At 42.9% G+C, this 19,607-nt stretch overlaps 1 long non-coding RNA gene across 1 annotated transcript in view; it reads left to right on the forward strand.

Moving 5' to 3' along the window:
• The window catches only part of LOC131448971 (uncharacterized), a 74,686-nt gene that overhangs the window by 23,917 nt on the left and 31,162 nt on the right, over window positions 1–19,607 (forward strand). Inside the window, exon 3 of the long non-coding RNA XR_009234241.1 lies at window positions 17,219–17,297. This is a non-coding gene — a long non-coding RNA (uncharacterized LOC131448971). The remainder of the gene's footprint in view (window positions 1–17,218; window positions 17,298–19,607) is intronic.

Here is a 19,607-nt window from a genome sequence, read left to right on the forward strand (position 1 = left end):
CTGCCCGACGCATGTTTAAGTGTCACTCGGGTGAGATACACAATTCACTCTCGCTGTGTGTATGTTGAGTTACGGCCATCCCAAGTAAATATACACATCTGAGAGAAACTGGAACCAGTAAAATGAAAATATGAACTTTTAAGGCTTGTCGTATAGTTTGATGTCAACGAAACGGTGAGAGAGGTGATGCTATAAAGTCCTGATGGAGAGTGTAATGAAGTGTAGACCATCTTTATCACGGTCTCTATGTGTATGTGCATCTGAGTCTGTCTCAGTGTGTTTATAGCCGTCTGTGCTGTCCTTGTCTGTGCTTACGAGACTGCATTTTTTGGGGAGTTTATGTGTTGTCATGTGTCACTCCTTCTGTCTATGTCATTCCATCTCGCTCCATACGCTCCTGCAGAGGCATGCCTGGGGATGTGGTCGGAAGAGGCCTGTGTTTTATGGAACATACTGTACTAAGCTGCGCCACTGCAGTAAAGGTGCTATAAATAGAAGGTGCTGATAAAGAGGACAAAAAAAAATACGGAGCTCGGTGTGAAACAGACTCACCAAGCCTGTTCTGTAAAAGATCGCTGCAAGTCCAGGCTGAATGCAAACAACACTGAGCTACACGCCGCCGCTACTTTCACATTACTCTTTAATTTATGTGTTTATGTTGTGGGTGAGGACTTGATGTATTTATGATTTTCATTGGGGAAGTAGCATTTAGTTGTATGTTTTAGTGCGACTGACTGCGGCCACATCTGACTCTACTACGGAGGTCTATCAGAGCATCAGCTTTCTATATAATCAGAGTATGCTAAAGAATGTGGATTTAAGATGCATGACAACATGTAAAAGGTAGCCCTGCTGGGGTCGGGTTATTTCCAAACGCATGGTTTGCAGCACACCCTCGGCTCTATAAACCTACCCTAACTCCACATGCAAAAGTACAAAAATGACATTTTCTCTGGTGTATATACAGTATTTTGATTGTGTATCTTGTTAAGACGGGGCCACACGGTGGGTGCAGTGGTTAGCGCGCTTGCCTTTGCAGCAAGAAGACCCGGGGTTTGCAATCCCGTCGGAGCAAGGGCCTTTATGCATGCTGATTGCGTGTTTTCCTCATGTGTGCGTGGGTTTTCTCCGGGTTCTTCCCACAGTCTAAAAAACTACAACATGGGGATAAGGCAAATTGGACGCTCTAAATTGACCATCGGTGAGAGTGGATGGTTGTTTGTCTCTGTGTCCCTGTGATGGACAGGCGAACTGTCCAGGGTGTACCCCGCCTATCGCCTCATGTCACAGCGGTAGAGGAGGATAAAGTGGTAGAAGACGGATGGATGCATCGTCTTTGCAGTGTAATAATTGTGTTGTTTTCAAACTGTGATTTCAATCTGTATTAAATGATTAGTCTGGCGCTTGTTTTGAGCGCTCGCCTGTGCTTCTGTCTTATCATATACCCAAATGGGGTAACTAAAAGAGCCTATTCAGAATGACCCCATTTCATATTACATTCACAAAAACGTTGTAATGAAGAGTGTCCCAACTGAATAAGCCATTGTCGCATCACACAGCCACGAGTGCACTTCCTCTGTGACTGAAAATCTGCCCTTATGCTGTACATTTTCAGTGAGGTTTCACATGATCAATATTTTCCAGAACCTCTGAAGTCCTTTGCGAAGGCCAGTGTTCTGTGGCTTCAGCATGAGAGGTGACAGGAGTCTCACCCCCCATGGTGAACGGCTCATTATCTGAACTAACAGGTTGTAAAGAGGTTCACGCCGATGAATAAAGCTAGTCATCTTTGTTTGCTTAGCCTAAGATAAAGGTGAAACACATACATCAGGTGAAGGAAAGCAGAGCTGCCCTCTTGCTCCCTGTGGTTATTTCAGCCTTAAAAAGCACAGCTATTGGTCCATTTAGATATAAGAAATACCAGATTTGAGTTTGTAAGGTTCTGCAAGTAATTAATTACCCATCTGCTGTGCTCTTCTACAAGGTAATAATTCTGTACCAATGAAACAAAAGCCAATTTTATTTACTTTAATCGTGAGGAAGTTGAGGGGCCGTTAACATGTCGTTGGCGTGCCTATATTTGTTATTTCAGTGGAGATGCGTCCATTGCAACGCGCTTGTTTTTCTCAACTTTGTGGAATGCAGCTTTTGATTCTTGGGCCAAAGAAGTCAATCAAACTGATATTTGTTGACAGTGAAATAAGTTTTGAAACCTCCATCATCCAAACAAAGGTCCTGAATCAGTTGGTGGAGGATAAGATGCACCCAGACATGGCAGGATCTTTTAAATGTCTTTTTTCCTGCACAAAATGTATCACACACAACAGTTAGGGTGAAGGTGGCTCTGGTAATCTATTGTCTTTGTTTTGATGCAACCTCAGTCGTCTCTGCTGCTTTCAAGTTTTGGTTGCCTCACAACGAGCGTGACGGAAGCGCAGCCCCAAATGTGCCTTGGCTAAAAACACCTCTGGCTTCCTGCATGGGTTTGAATAAGGCTGCATGTGAGTAAGAGTGCATCAGTCCCAATGTTAAAGCATTGTAGACGTTTCCTTTCGCAGTAGCGAGTGCACAACTGCTTTTTCTTGCTTGCTAAATCCTCATCTGAGACCTGTGGACCTCTGAAATGATACTGTAATCAATTTTACCAGCTCAGTTTTTCCTTCCGTTAGTTTCCTCTGTCACTCTCTGTCTTCATTCTACCTTGTGTTGTACGTTCGTGATGAACACACGTGTTCCTCCCTCCATGCTAACACACTGTGGAGCACACATATGCAATATGAGCTGCTGGATATCTGTCTGGCACCCCGCACACAGTTCATCCCCAGTGTTCCCATTTGGAATTCCCCATTTCCCAGAATCTTGTTTCACCAGAATCTTGTTTCACCAGCATGTCTGCACCGTCTTCCCCTCTCTCTCACACACTAACACAGTTATTTTATATTCACCACATTCCCCCTTTTTCCTCTCTCCTCCACCTCCCCCCTCTTTATACACTAGTGTAGTGCTTGGTTTTATGGCCGGCCCCCTGCTTGCTGTGTTCCTACAAGAATTTTGGCTCGTGTTCAAAAAATCCTAAATCAGCTACAGACTGCTACTGCACCCTGGGCCCCTTTTGCTCCGCATTTGTCACCCCTCATGTTGACCCCAGGGAGTGTTGGAGGCCTGACAATCAGGCCACTGACAGCCTTGTCTCAGGACAGTTGGGAGTGTTGGACAGTTTCAGCCCCTGTGTGTTTTCCCCCTCTCCCTGTCTTACTCATTTACTTCCTCTTCGCTTTGTGTTCTCACGATCTGATAAATTGCCCAGCGGTGTTTAACCTAACCTCTGTGGCTCTCATCTCTCTCCCTCTGTGTCTGGGATGATGGTTGAGTGTTGCCCTCATTTAAAATGGATTTCAGAAAGTGTTTGATATTCCCCCACAAAAAGCATGACTCACCAGCTGTGATGTACAAGTGCTGTAGTGCACTTCCTTGTTTTCTCTTTTTTTTTTAGTTGTGTCTTTTGGTCCACACGGCTCTACTTTACTTTTTTGAAGAAAGGGGAAAAAAAAAAACCGTGCAGAGAAATTTGTTCTACAGATGTTGTCTCGGAGCCAAAGGCTGAGTCGAGCAGGGGATTGCTTTCTCTTCCCCATCCTTCCTGTCCTAATCTTCCAGTCTGCCTGTAAACTCTGCCGTCCCTTTACCTCTGCATGACCCATCCGTCTCATTTTCCCATCTTCCCTGTCCCAGTTTTATCTCGCCGCATTCGTCTCGCCGGTGCATGATGCTCCACAAACCGCCGTCGATTGTTTTATTGTGTTGTGACATGACGCGGTGCTAAGATCTGCCGAGCCCAGTCGACAAACGGGTCCCTCCGCTGTGCTTTTATGTGGTTTTATTTACATGTCGCCAACTGCTCAAAATAGCTCTGAAGTGACTGGGCGCACGTGGAAGATGCTCAGATGATGAGCCTGCTGCTCGTTAGTCAAGTGATTTAGTGAGTCTTGTCTGTGACACCGTGCTTAACCCTTTCTTTTGTTCGCAGCGCTGTAATATGAATCTATTGATTGTCCCTGGTTTAGATTTACAGTTTGTGTGGCGGAGAACACGTGCTGAGCGGATGTTTGCAGCCAGTCCAGCTCCTCCACATCTCGCCAGTATTCACGCTTCCGGTGTGTTGTGTTTCTGAGTGTGTGCAGCTCGTGCGCTCCTCCGTGTTGCTACAGAATCAGACGTCATAAACGGAGAGAGAGCTTATGATTTTAATGCCAATTTTATGGCTTCGCTGCCATTAACTTTACACAAGGGCATGACAAGTTAGTGTCTAGTGTCTTGATTCAACCGTATTTTGGGAAGACATTTTGGCCCGTCCTCGTAGCTTTTAAGGGCTCTTTGAGGGTTAAGACTAAAGGTCAGGCATGTTATTGTGATGGTTAAGGTGAGGGTAACGGGCTATATGTGTCCTCACAAAGAATGTGTGTGTGTGTGTGTTTGAGTGTGCGGTCAAGTTCACCGTGAGGCCATGTCCTTTGTTACAGTGCAGTGACGCTGGTAAACCTGTCTCCCCTCCGTCCGTCTGTCCATCATCTCCTCCTATTCCCAGTCTGCCCACAGTCGACGTAAATTACAGTGTGCTATTTATGAACATGAATAAACCTCCCCTGACTTGTTCGGGGATTACATTTTCAAGAATTCGGGCCACAACTTTTTTTTTTCAAACTCAAACGTTCAAGGTGAACGGTGTACTTCTATTGCCCCCGGAGCGCCGCTTATAGCAGTGTTTTATATTATGGGGGCGTTGCACACAAAGCTAGTCTGTTTCACATCTTGCAATTAATTCCGTTCTGCTGTTGTTGCTCATGGATGACGGTTTCCCCAGTTACAGAAACCATTGACAAATCTGAGCTTTGTAGGTGGGATTAAGAATGGTGATATCATTTCCTACATATGTAGTTACGTCGTTTTTCACTTTTGTAGTTATACATCCCACCAACAATGTGTTTATATAACAAGCTGTATTTTGACATCATGGATTCTGGGGAAGATTTAACGGGCTCTGCTCAGTACATCTCTATATTTGATATCTCCAAATGCGCAGGTCTGCTCTTTGTTGTACCAGCAGACGACTTCTTTCCAGGAATCAGATATCAGTGCCACAAGCCCGACCCGCACGTCAACAAAGCAAAAAGCAGCAGGGTTTTCCTGATGCAGGGTGTACAGAGAGGAGAGCAGACTCTCACTGTATCTCAATGTTTCCAACTTTATCGCATATTTGATCGCGCATCATGCGGTGTACCTGTCACATCTCTAGTTCTCCGGACACAAAAGGCCAGCGTACAGTTACGCCAAAAGTGTCTCTCTGGACACCTGATCCAGCCGAACTATATGTAGAAGCTCATATGTTGAGCCATCAATTATTTACCACGTGAATGAATGGCATCACGGGGAAGACGCTCGGTGGTTTGTTTCAATTCAATTTAGGCTCTGACGTTGCTCCGAGTTGTTTTTTTATTGTGTTTTGGGCAGATATTGTGATTTGATTTGCAATAAAAGGAAACTGAGGTTTGACATTTATTGTAATTAAAACCCAAAGGAGCATTAGCACACCATTTAAATATGAACTACTTTACATTCTAAGGATGGAAACCTAAAAGGTGTGTATTTTATGGAACAGAATGACAAAAGGGCTTTGTGATTTGCTCATTTTATTCCTTTGAAAAGTATCAGTTGTTCAGGCTGAAACATTAAGCAGCAGGCGAGCAGCTTCATTTATGTGGTCCATTGGCTCCACACTGAGACATTTAACACTAAAAGAACTAAACCGAGAGGGAGCCTTCACGGCTGTTCAACTTCGGCTGGTCAGAGTTGGTCAAAAATGAAAAAAAGATAATAATAATTTCATCACTAATACTGTTTTTCAGGGCTCATGGGTGAACGCATTGTCTCTGCAACAGTTGCGACGTACAGTACTGGGTGTTCATCTCTATGTGGTACTGCTTCACCTTTTTCTCCAACACTGTACAGGATCTGTGCAGTGGCTTTCAGTGTGCTTGTTCCTCTGGCTTTAAAAAAGGCAACACAGCACATGTCCACAATCAGAGGATTTGGCAGAGCTCTCGGTCAGAGTGTGAGGCTGCCAGTACTTACGGGCTTCCCCCCCACTCCTGTCAGACATCCGCCTTATTCCCTGCCAGACTTCTACTCCAATGTTGTTGTGCTTATCTGGCAGAGAGAGCAGGGAGGTGGGAATTGGCTTGAACTTATGACAAAAGTCAAAGCTATTCCAGATCAGCTGGGAAAATTTGGCTGCCGTGTATTCATCAAGCTGAATGTCTTTAGGCAGACTGGGAATTTGGAAGCTAATACTGCCGTCTATTTACAACAGTTTATTTACTTTGCTCATGTTTGTTTTAATTCCTTCCAGCACTGGTTTTACAGGATGTTTAATACAAATTAAATACTGTTGTGTTGTGAATGTGACAGAAAATGCTGAAGAATCATTCCTCGGTCTAAGTGATTGTTTCCTATTTTTAACAACCTGTAATTCCTGTACTTCTCCTAAGTCTATTCTAAGATTAATGTTTGTTACAGACAGTGTTTTGACCCTGTTCTGCTGGCTGTCTGACTTTGCGTTGCTTGTGCTTTGCATCGTTTTTTAAGTTTTTTTAAATTTTAAATACATTTTTTTAAAATGCACACACACACACACACACACACACACACACACAAGTAGCTGCTGAAGGACTCAGTTAAAGGTCACGGACTGCACAGTTTGGAGGGATAACATCACCAGGAACACTGACAGTGAAATCTGCGTTCATCATCCCACCTACTTTCACATCCAGGATCATTAGTTGAAAATTTGACTGACCTCAGGTCAGGCTACATGGAGCAGCTCTGTCCATCTCTTGGCCGTGTTTTATGGACAGGCGGTGACCTCGCTCCTGGAAAAGAGGAGGTCAGAGGGGAAGTCATGTGGTGTCAGGCTGGGTAGTCATTTCCCTGCTGCAATTGGCATTCATTCCATCCTGCATCTCCCCCCACATTAACCCCCTCCAAACAGCTTGACTTACGTTAAAAAAAATATTATCATCTCACATCAGCTCACATTATCATCTGCCACCACCTTTATCATAAGACATATTATAAAGCTGCAGCAGGCTTTACATCAACCTGTGTCTTCACGCGATGAAGATCTCCCTGTCTCCACTCAATCTGCCACTGCTTGTTTGAGCTTAAAGGTCGTAACAATAAAATAATATCCAATCTGTTTATGGCCAGTCAAAGCAGCGTAGTTGAGATAAATGTTGTTTTCCATAGAATCAGAGCTGCATCGATTGATCTCCACTCCCTGCTGCGGTTTTCTGCAGTTCCTCACTAAAAACTATAGACGACAGGCCAGTCAGCGTGTGCAGGCAGAGTGACTGCAATTACTTTGGTCGCTGTGCATTTGGCACAGTGTCTCCAGCACAGACTGTTCCAGCTCCATGTTTGGGATGACACTGATTGGTTTCATAGAATAATGAAGTCACTTCTCGCAAGTACAAAAGGAAAGCAGCTTCCACGGCACCTGCCCCGGATACAGAGCCGGCGTGAAACCGGAACGTCCACATTCTGTTGGGAGATGAAAGGACGACAATCAAAATCGCTTTATCACGTTTATAATGATGGTATGCACACCGCTGAGTGCCAGTCTAGTGAGACATGCATTATTTTTACTGTATGCTTACTTCCCAATAATTAGGTGGGATAATCACAGGATGAACCGTTGGAAAAACAGACTCAAACAAATGTTATTGTAAATATGTTTTATACTGTTCAAATTTAAAATTGAACGCCCCAAATCTACAGTGTTTTTTCCTCAATAAAACTTTAACTCGCTGATATTAAAAGTTAAAATGGGTAAAAGCACTTAACTCACAGTACATTTTCTGGCAAGAATTAAAACTATAAATTCAAACAAATAATTGCTGGAACAAAGCTACATTTCAGTTCCTCACTATTTCTCTTTACTTCCAAATCCTGCTCCCTTTCTTTCTCTAAAGTCATGGTCAGGGCGTTCACCATCATTATCCATGCCCTCCCCCCCCATCTTCTCCATCTTTATAGCTGTACCTATATACAGTACAGTATGAGACCGTATGTGTGGACAAACCTGGAATAGAAAAACCTAAAGGGCCTTTTGCTCACACTTACATGCTTCCATGAAATTAAGGCTTTGTGTGTAAATGTTTTCTAGGAATGTAATGGCTTTCATGAGATTCCTTTGACGGCGTGCCAATATAAATACTGGTGTGAAACAGAGTTCTGGCCTTGGATGTTTTATAATACTACAACATAATACCAGACAATATACCACAGCGTAAGGTTGACATATAGTCCTACATGTAAAATAGGCCAAAAATGTTGGCATCGGGTTTATTGCCAGGTTAATTTTGCTGTGGTCGGTTTGGATATGAGCTTTGCTGTGTCTGTGTTTGTGTGTGTTCAGATGTGTTCAGGTGACTCACCTTCACGTTATCTGACTACATAAATCTAACATCTAAAAGTGGATGTGTTGTGTCTTTGTCATTGTTTTTGCTTCTGCGTCAGCATGGCTGTGTACTGTACTGTACTGTACTGTAATGCGCTTCCCGTCTGTAACGTTCTCTTCCGTTGTTTCAACTCTTCACTGCTCTTCTTCCTCAAGGTAAAACCAGTCAATGTATGTCTGACCTTCAGATGGGAGTGCAGACATGCTCTTATTGTGCTGTCCACTTATAGTTTTCATCCCAGCCGCTCCACGTTGCCGATGTGTATGAATAAATATTGCCGATTAGTAGATCGTAGCGGTGCGCGTCAAGGTCTGTGCTCATCAGTATAATTGGTTCCTGCTTTTCTCATATTTTATAGCCATCTTGAGGGCATACTAATGTTTTCATCTTGCATCTGTAGATGTGGTGTGACACTCACTATCGCGGAAGAAAATGTCCGTGGTATTTTTTACGAGGTGTCTGTTTGATTCCCTCTTGCTTTGATGAGTTAGTTATGCGACCGTCCTCGCTGTCAATTCCCTTAAGACGACACATTATATACAGGGCGTGAATATGTGCACTTGTCTGCACGTCTTAATTTATCTGTGCGATGGAGAAGAGGAAACTTTTCATTCAAACACAACAAATATCCGCCTGGGTGGCAAAAATGGTTGCAGATGGTGGAGAGATGGATACAGAGCTGTACATAATGGACCCATAGCCACATGTGGCATCATGTGGCAAGTCACATGGTTTGTTGATTTGATGTCCTAGACCGCTAACTCGCTAACGTATCTTATTGTGCAATAAAACATAAAAAATAGCCTGACTTGCTTATGGATGCAAAGTTGCGAGCTCAATTCCATTATTATCTTATTTATGGACGTGCGTATGATGGCTATAAGGAGAGTTTTTTGTTGTCTTCTAGAGGTTATGGGTCTATTTAAATCACTGCATGCTCTGCACAAAACTATTCCAAGAGATAATTAGATTCCTGTAATTACAATCGGTAAAAATATTGAGCGTCATCCTGCAGTAGAATGTGCCGCAGCAGACATCTTCTTATTTTTTCATGAACTCTCTTCACACAATGTTTTGACGTCGCTAACTGGAGATCTCCATGCGCTAGTGGCCCTTTAAGTGTGCTGGGTTTTGTGAATGACATGGCTGCACAAAAGAAACGTCTGCTTTAATTATGGAAGAGTGTTGGCTCCTACTCCCATTTCTTCTTCTTTGATATGCCTTCTTCTTCTTCTATGCGGCTGCTTCCTTTTTTTTACTGCTCGCCTAATGGTGGTCCTTTGATTCCCCCCCCCCCATCCCCGCACTGTGAAGAGGGGTCGCCTAATCCTCTAAACTAAATGTGTCACCTACTCTGAGCAGGAATGAATAGGCCCTAGATTACCAGTGGACACTAATCGCATTTAGACTCCACGATGATAGCTTCTGTCCTGGGCTGGGCTCTCTACGGCCGGGGTGATTTAATGCATGTCTTAGGCTTTGGTGGAGCACAGCTGTCGTCATGCACCTGTTGAGCTTCTTTCTCCCTTTTCCCTTCCTCGACTTTGTAAAGGGGAGCTCATTGTGTGAAATCATGAAAAATCGATTTGCACAAATGGGGACGAGTGGAGTAAAAACACACACCGTACATGGTCAGGTCAACTTATTTACTTAACAATACGTTAGGTATAGACCAAGAGAAGTCCACTGGCCAAAAATACTGATGCCAATTGTGCACATGAAAGTCCTTAAATTCCACCTACACAGTTCATTAGCCAACCACGTTTTATGCATGTGAAAATAAGTTGTGTGACCATTTTTTCTCAGCCACTCAGTCACATTTGAATTAGTGGCTGTATGCAGTATATGGAGCTTTGTAATCAAACGTTGGCACGCAACGTTAATCAGTCGGTGTTTTTTATATTGTTTTTTGATTGTTATAATGAATGGCAAATACTCATGATAATGGTCCTGATTGATTATGAATATTGCTATTGTTTTCTAGTTGTATCATGTATTTCCAGAAATTCCCAAACTACACGTCTCTGTCCGTCTTATCCCCACATATACATGAGGATAAGTTTCCTTGCTCTGCATTCACCCTCTGCATCCTTTGCTGTCTTTAACAGCGCATACTTCATACAAATACACTGTCAGGGGCACTTGGAGGGAAGCTATCTGCGGCTTGATGGACAATAAATTTCCATCTTGACAAGCCCTGTTGCATTGTCTTATCCTCGTTTGCCATGACCCAGGCACTTCCCGCTCACTTTATGTCCCCTTGAACCGCGCAGCTGCGGCGCCTCTCATCAACGAGGCCTTGTCATCCTCCGTCGTTCAGCCTTGGCGTCTATCGCCGCCATCTCTCCGTATTGCTATCCTGCCTCTCATCTTTCTTTGGTCATCTTCTTCAGAGTGCTCTGCATTTTATGACGACTCCGAGAGTGAATCCAGTCTTTCTCAGGGACAAACCGACCACCCCTGACAGGAACATGGTGCCGCCCCAACCCCTCCCCCTTCCCTTTTCCTTGAATAGATCGACACACAGATGGCCTGTGGACATTTACTGTAGTTTATGTGTGAGGGTTTGCCATGCACATTTATGTATGTGTGAATAACTGGTTTAATCCACAGTGAGACTCACCGCGTGTGGCTTTTAAAAATTGGTTCCTCATGTTTTCGACTGTGTCTCATTGGCTGGTTGAAGAATGAATTCAAACCCCATAACATGCTTTGTTTTTAACTACATGAAACAGCTAAAATGCCATGAACTAACAATTTTTGTCCCTAATTTGCATTAATGCCGGATGGCCACTGCAGAAGAAATGTTTATTTTGGTGTGTACTGCTGTCTCGCAAAGCCCATCATTGAAGTCCTGATGCCAGTAATTATGCACATTGCAGGCACAACTAAGTGAAACTAAGGTCCAGTTTGAGCTATAATAATATATTCCCTATGCTATTAGTCAGATGAAGGGGTTCATTAATTATTTGAAATTATATGATGAATGTAATATGATGTGGCATGTTTACGTACTGAATTACCCGCTATACATGGGTTTGAATATGTTTGGGCAGCCCAAAATGAATGGTATCAAAGAAAATAGAGATGATTGGTGGAGCAATTTTATTGTGTTGGGTTTGTTACGTGATAAAAATAAGGTGTGAGCTATTGCAAAGAAACCAGAAAACATTCACATTTCAGAAGCTGAAAAATCAGAAAACTTGCTTTAATTCCTTAAAAACACTCTTAATCAATTAATCAATTGTCAAAAATAGTTGACGATTCATTTAGTAATCAATTAATAATCGATTAATCAAGTAATTGTTTCCCTAATGGAACATCAGCAAATGTGGCAGTCTTTTGTCCAATCTGACTCAGCTTAGGCTCTCCGAGTCTCTTATAATTGTTAATAACTTTCTTAGTAATTCTCCTATGTTGCTGGCTTGTTGAGTGTTTGGGGCTTTGTCCTCTCCAAAAAGCCACAGCCGCAGATGTTAGATCTAATTTACTCCCACATTGATAAGCGCCACAGGAGAAAGAGACTGTGTGATGATGGTGAGGTGATGAGTGGGATTAGAGGTATACGTGTTAGTAAGGATAAGTGGTTTGGCAGAGCCCTTTATATCAAGCCACAAGAAATTCCATGATGCAAAGTAGACTAGTGGGCTCTTGGCAAGCAATTCTGCTGAAATGATGCGCTCCCTCTTTCTAATTTAGATAACTAGTTGACCAGTGGAATTCAGTTTATACTTAGACTTACAACCTTCAGCTTTTTAACACCACAAAATATTTTCTGGACACATCTGATGTGTCTAAAAATGCGTCACCCTTTATGATGTTCTCTTTTTTTTTTTTTTTTTTCTCCAGCAGAGATAAGTGCTGTAATTTAATGACATTTAAAATGACATTCAGCACCTCAAAGCTAGGAGTCTTTAATAATTGCCATGTTTAGCCTTGTGTGGGTTGGTTGGAATCGTCAGAAGATCGTCTCCCTCGAGGCAGAACAGAAAGGCAAGATCTGATCTTTTCCACCCAACATCACTCATAGTCTTGACAGCCCAATGAATTCCCCACACCCTTCCCAGCCAGCAGTTCAAAGCCTTACATTTGCCACCAGAGAGGGGGTGTAGTGGTGAACTTGGGGCCCATGGACAGAATTTACCCTCAAGATGTTTTCAGTTGAATGTCCTATGAAGTGGGAAGACTTTTCTTTTAAAACTTTGCTCTATGCAGGCCACTGTGGGTGTTATATCTGGAGGAATCTCACTGAAGGTAGAGTCCCTTTGGAATTCATTAGGAAGCACATGCAGGACGATACAAGGCAATCATTTCAGGCCGGGTGAGAAGAAAGACGGAAGGTTAATATCACAATCAGAGTAATCCGATAAGACAACATTGATAATTTCCAGACAAATGTTTGCTTTAGAGGGAGAGGATTAACAGTTAATAACTTGCTTCTATAAGAACATAAACTCTGTTTACAAAGCAGATTTTACTGTCCCTAATATGTAAAGATATGGTGGGGGAATTTGGGAGTTGGGGGGTCAAATAGGCATCAATCAGTCATGTGTGCACAAGACTCTTTTTTTATTTTTTACGTATCTTATCAAAGCTTCCTCCCCCTTTGGTTTTACTGGAACATTTCTAGGCTGGTATGATTATTTTGACATATGTAGAGCCTCTATGTCCCTTTATTTAACCTCTTACCAGAACTGGCATTTGAAGGGTAAAAAAAAAAAACATGTCTTAAGTGCTCCAAAAAACATTACCACAGCCATTCAATATACTGCATATTTTATTAGATAAATAATTGATCAGTCTTCCCTTGTCTCGCTAAATCATCACTGTCTTTTCAATGTGGAACATTTTTGAGTCGGACTTCCATTTGCTGTGCCAAATCGCTAACGACCCACTTTCTGCATGCATTAGCGTGCGCCACCTCACGTACAACCTTGCATAGTTTACCGAGTTTGCTTTGTTGACAGGAAATAGGAAGTTACCCATGTACGTCTTGGTTTTTTTTTTTGTATTTTTGTTGCCTCTGCACCGCCTAAACTTGTTTGAAGTACTGGCGTCATGTGATAATCAGGTAGCACACCATTGCAATTCTGGTTGAGACCAAATTAACACAGCCATGCTGTCACGTAACATTTACAATAAGTATATTAACATAATTTGATTATAATTTGATTTAAATTGTATTTGTCTATTTTTATGTGAATCACTTTGTGTCTGTGGCATTTGTTTTTTTCTAATTCTAACCAACCACATCAGCAATGTTTCTGTAAAGAAGTCTATTTTTACTGTGTATATTAGGGATGCTCCATTGTTCAATAGGATCAGTTAATGCGATACGTCATGGTGGCGGCAGCCACAAGCATTTAGTAAGTGGACTGAATTTGTTTGCAGAAGGGATTACATTTAGAAGGTTCCTTTGATGCATCTTGTAGCTGCTCCTCCAAGGTCAACACCATGTGTATTGTTCTTTCTAGCGCTCGTACCCTGGAGTTTGTTGTTTGTTTGCTTGGAGCGGAGTTTCTCCAATATTTCTCAATATTCAAATAGCGTTTTTGTTATGAAATGCTCAAGGAGATATGTGCTACCCTAATAACACTTAAAACACACATTTTCTTGTAAAGCACTTAAACCAACACTTGAACCAACATGTTTAATTCAAGAAAATATCATCAGGCATTTATTGTTCATCCAGAGCCAGACTATGCTAATTGCCACCTTTACAATTGGTGAAGTATCTCTTTAATGCCACATTAATGAATGAACATTAATTAGAAATGCAGCTTATCTGCAACTGTAGAGGCAGAATGGTTGCTGTGGTCTTTAAGTTTCAGCCACACAGCTAAAGACAAGGATTCATATTAATTTTTGACAGAACAGTGCTGGTTAACTAGCCTGTCAGATTTGTGCCTTTAAATCCAACACCGCATGTGGCTTCTCCCATTAGGGGTCGCCACATCGGATCATCTGCCTCCTTCTTGCCCTATTCCTTGTGTCCTCTTCTGTTAGACCAACTGTCCTCATGTCCTCCCCAGTAGCCCTGTCTTCTGTCTCCCGCTCAGCAGCTTAGCCACGGGTGTTAAGGAATTATGTTTACTTGCACACCTTTTTTTTCCTCCCCTCAGCTACAGTAGGAACACTCAAATTATATTATTAGTTAGTTTTAGTCCCAGCAGGAGGGCACCATGGCTGCTTCTCCACTGAGCTTCCTTATTGTTTGCACTACCTCTCTTTGTGCCCACACAGGCCTGCAGAGGAAGAGCCCTCCAGCCAATTCAAGACTTGCCAGTGGAATTTCACTTAGACAAAGGGGGCTATTCATGGTGGCAGCATGGTGAAAAGGCCCTTCTGGCAGCAGTGATAGCATTGCTCGGAGGAGTTAGCGAAACGAGGGGACTTTGCTTTGAAGCGCGTCTTCTTCCAATGACACTGAAGCACTCTACCCAAAGCCATGCTGCTCGGCCATGAGCGCCCCCACTCTTTGTTTCTGTTTCAACCCTCTGATTCTAGTGTAGGAGGATGGATGCGAGTTGGCCGCCATCACATACCGTCAGTGCAGGGGCTAAATAGTTGACCTTCCATCTTAACATGTTGTTTTCAGTTAATTTTTGGGCAATTTCTGAATATTCTTCAACACTTTTTGTTTCAGTCGTACGTGGCACAGGCCCAATCCATTTAACTGCCTCATTGCAAATCCCCAGATTTCCTTTGTGTAAACAGTGCATGGCATTTGGCCTCATCTAACAGAGGAATTAGTCTCGTTCTTTGTCTATTCCTCTTACCCACCCATCCTACCGTCCACAGCAAATTGATTCTTTATTTTTCAGGCAGAGGGGATTTCCCCCCTCACGTGCCAGGCATGATATGGGTAAACCATCCTTGTGTTTACTTTCCATGCATAGACAAACAACATCCTTTATTTCAATATGCAGTATTGTCATTTTAAATCACGCAATTACTGTAGCACACGACATGTTGTGGTCCATTTTCTGTCATTTCAATCCTTACATGTGAAAAAGCAGTAAACTAAACAATAGGTAATTGGAATAGTTGGAAAAATCTACTTCCACATACTTCAGATGGTATTTGATCAGTTGGATGCTCCAGAACACGCTCATAAATTGTCCCAAAGCTAATCTAGCTGAATCTATCTTATTCAAAGACGGCAAGGACGTTCTGTTTTTGCATATGTGGGCAATTTAGAGAAATAAAAAAGCAATGGCATTAAAGTGGTACAAATTCTAATAACATTTTGCATTTTTGATGTGTTTTTTCTTAATCATTTATTCATCAGCGCACCACACAGTGCACATTGAAGCCTTTTGTTCACACATAGATGATAATGTTGTGTATTCAAATATGAGCCAAGCACTTGAGCACACATATCGGTCCAAGGTACTCCCCTTATTTCCTTTCATACTGCCACATATAGAAAATGTACACCACGGCCTGGTGGAACTGTGCAGACGTAAAGAGCTTCCTCCCTCTCCTGCCATTTAAAAAAACCTTTACAGTTTGGCTTGTCTTTCTCTCTCTCTCTCTCTCTCTCTCTCTCTCTCTCTCTCTCTCTCTCTCTCTCTCTCTCTCTCTCTCTCTCTCTCTCTGTCTCACTCACATAGATTTTCGTTTGTGGATATGCTCTCATTAATTCTCCGTCCTCCCTGTCATCATCTGTTTCTCTGTTAGCCTCTCCCCATCCCACTTGTGTTTGTTGTTGTGTGCCAAGCAGCTGTCTGTTGTGGCCAGCGTGCCCACTGATGCATGTGGGCAGTATTGTCTGTGTAGAATTCTTATGACTGGCAGAACATAAGGAATTGTAGCAGGGTCACATTCCATAGAGAGCATAAAGGACAAATCTGTAGAAACGTACAAACTTACAAAAAGATGACATTTCGGTTTTGCAGTGTCTTTTATTTATTTCTCGACGATCTGAAAGTAAAGGATAAAGCAACAACCCGTTCATAGCAACTAGGAAAACAGGATGACAAGTAATGCACTGTCTTTAACACACCTGTCATGGGTTAGTAAACATCAAAGTCAGACTCCAGTGGCAGTAGAAGTCTATAAGGTGTTTGCGATATCAGTCTGCTGAATTTTCTAGTTTCAGTGTTAACATTAGAACCAGTATTGCTTGCCGTTAGAGGGAGTTTCTGTACCTATGTTTGCATGGCCATGACAGAGGACCACAGATAAATGTTTGGCTTTCATGTGTGTCTGGGAGGTAAACAAGCCGAGGCTCCTGAGGACAGAGCTATATTTTCATGGACAGGGGACGGAGGCGGGGCCTGGAGCGAGAAGAAAAACACAAAACACGGAAAGTGAGGAGAATGAAGATTAGAACAAGATAAGGTAACATGTAAAACGCAAAGACAAATAATGACCGGTGAAGTATGGCGTGAACAAAACTAGGTCTTCAAAGTAAGTATCCGAAAAGAGAGGGAGGGGAGGAGAGGAAAGTTCAGGATGAAGAAAGTCAACAGAGGAGACAGACAAAGAAACGGAGAGGAAGAAAAGCAGCACGAGGACGGAGGGCAGAGGGGATTTACAGTGGGAGGATGGGTGGGTGTCCTTGCTGCCCTTTGTACTGTATGGCCCTGTTTGTTTTCTATATGCTATTTCCCTCCCTTTTCTTTCCTTCTCCCACCCCCCCCCCCCCGTCTCAGCTGCTCACCCACCCTAACAATCTCCCTTTTTATTTCTTCCAGGGTGGAGACGGGGCCTACCACACAACACAGGAGGCCTGGGGAAATCATTAACCTCAAACAAGCACATTCAATGTGACTGGTAGGTAATGTTCTGCCCGTCTGCCCATGTGCTTAGTACATTATGTTTATTATGTGTGCGTACGTAGCACAGCCTCAGTGACTAGTTGCTGTTTGTATAATGATTCATTACCTTTATCTCTGTCTTCATTCCCTCATTGTGCCGCATGATCCGTCACGTGTGTCCAGCACGCTCATCAAGCTACTAATATGAATTAGTAATTAGTGTCTTACATTACATTTTGCTATGTTTAACTTCTGTGTATTTGCTAAACTATCTGGCATCAGTGTTGATCTCAGTGCAGCTGCTCACCGTCTTAATTAAAGGACCTTATATCATGTGACACACGTTTGTGTTAACAGCAAATTTAAGCTCGGTGTGAAGTGCGCGTGCGTTGGTGACCTCAATTAGTCGCCTGGCGGACGTGACGCTGATGTTTTCATGTTTGTTTGTTTTTTGTTGTTGTTTCACCCTCCTCCTTAAGGCTCATTGCAGCCGCGTGTAAACAAGGTCAAGCAGGAAAAGCAGCGGGACTGTGAGGCAGAGTTCAGACACTAGGAATAATAATAATAATTGTGGGTTTTTGGTTTTATCAGCGTCACTTATTGGAGAGGTGATGGCGGGGCTCTTAAAAAAAAAAAAGACACACACAATTATTTTACCTGTCATTTATCTCAGTCTGCTCAGTGGCTCTGCACATCGGAGCTGAATAACAAAGTGCATTTAGTGCGTTCAAGTTTCCATGAACACTGCTCGACGTGATTGGAGTTCCTGAGGGAACGTGTAGATTTACAGTATGTTCCACGTCAGACCCACTGAAGGTAAGACGCAGGTGTAAGCCTTGTGGAGTAGAGCTATGACAACACATTTGTGGCGTAGTTGCTTATTCTAGTGCAGTGTGCTCCGCATATAAGTCAACCTTATAGCTAGGAACACAGGAAATTGAAATGGAGAAGCCATATGTCAAACTTGACCTCAAAGAAAACAACTCAAGATTCTCAATCAAGATTTTGTTTCTCAGCCTCTCCTCTCCTCTCCTCTCCTCTTCTCTCCTCTCCTCTCCTCTCCTCTCCTCTCCTCACTATGCACAGCTGGAGAGACTGGGGAAGTACATAATTGAGGTTTAATCCTGCTTTAAGTCCCTGCAGCATTAGGGACACAGCAGAGGTAGATAATGCACAGCAGCTCGGACGGAGTGAGATGGAGTATAACCGCGAGAGATATTTGGACAGATGTTTGCGAGAAAGGCTTTAATGGTACAGAGCTCGTTGTTTTGTTGACGGAATGGGACTGGTGTCAGTCACAGGGAGTGGGGATTGGACCCAGGTGATATTAAAGTGATCCTTTGTAACTGCTGATGTCACCACATCTGGTAAAGCCAGTATAATAGAGAACTGATGTGTCTCTCCATCAATCCACATGTCTCTGTCCCTATTCCTCCTTTGAAAAATGAGGTGTCATTTTCATTCCGCGTCTGTTGCCATGTATGTGCACTGACTGCACTATCCGCCATGCAGAACAATACTTGAAGTGAATGGATTTGAACTGCAGTTTTTCCATTATCCCCATACGCTTCTGATGGTGTGACAGCGCTCACCTGCTTTCTGAAATTCACTGTGCTTTAATGGGTGTTGTGCACAGTTCACGGTCCCAGTGGCCACAGCTGACTGAGTTATTGGAGTTATTTTCTCAATTCTTCTCGTACTTATTATTCTCTCCCGGTCTGACAGCTGTAATTCTTGGCCGTTTGACAGATTTTCCATTGCGTTCGTAGTCAGGCTGGAAATCAGGACCATAGGAACAAATCCCAGTGGGCCCATACATGCATGAGTGGGCTGATGTTCAGTTTTTGCCTGTGTCTTTACCAGTCCTCATTTTTGTGCTTTTGTGTGTCATTTGGGACGTGAATGAGAGTGCGCTGAATCAAGGACACCACAAATTAATTTTTATTGCTGTGGCAAAAGCCCTCACAGACTTTTACAAACTAAACTTGACTAACCAAACACTTTGAAGGCTGTCTAACCCTGAACGTCTTAATATAGACTCACTTGTTTTACAGCATTAAGACCCCTTCAATGCAGTACCTTTTAAAATGCCATATTTACACTGGCTCGCTTTCCCAGTAGATATTTTAATGGATGTAATTCTCTAGTCCTGAAATGCAAGACAACCTCCTCCTCTATTTCCAGGGTGGGAAAGAAATTAGATTCAGGAGCTGCTAAATACTGTAATTATGAAAGGTAAAACCAGTGCTCACTTAACTTAACCTACAGAATCTTTAGCAGCTGCAAGAGAGAATGCAACGCGATGCTTTCTGTCGGGAATGAGAGC

The sequence above is a fragment of the Solea solea genome, chromosome 21, assembly GCF_958295425.1.
Source record: "Solea solea chromosome 21, fSolSol10.1, whole genome shotgun sequence".
NCBI classification, from domain to species: Eukaryota; Metazoa; Chordata; class Actinopteri; order Pleuronectiformes; family Soleidae; genus Solea; species Solea solea.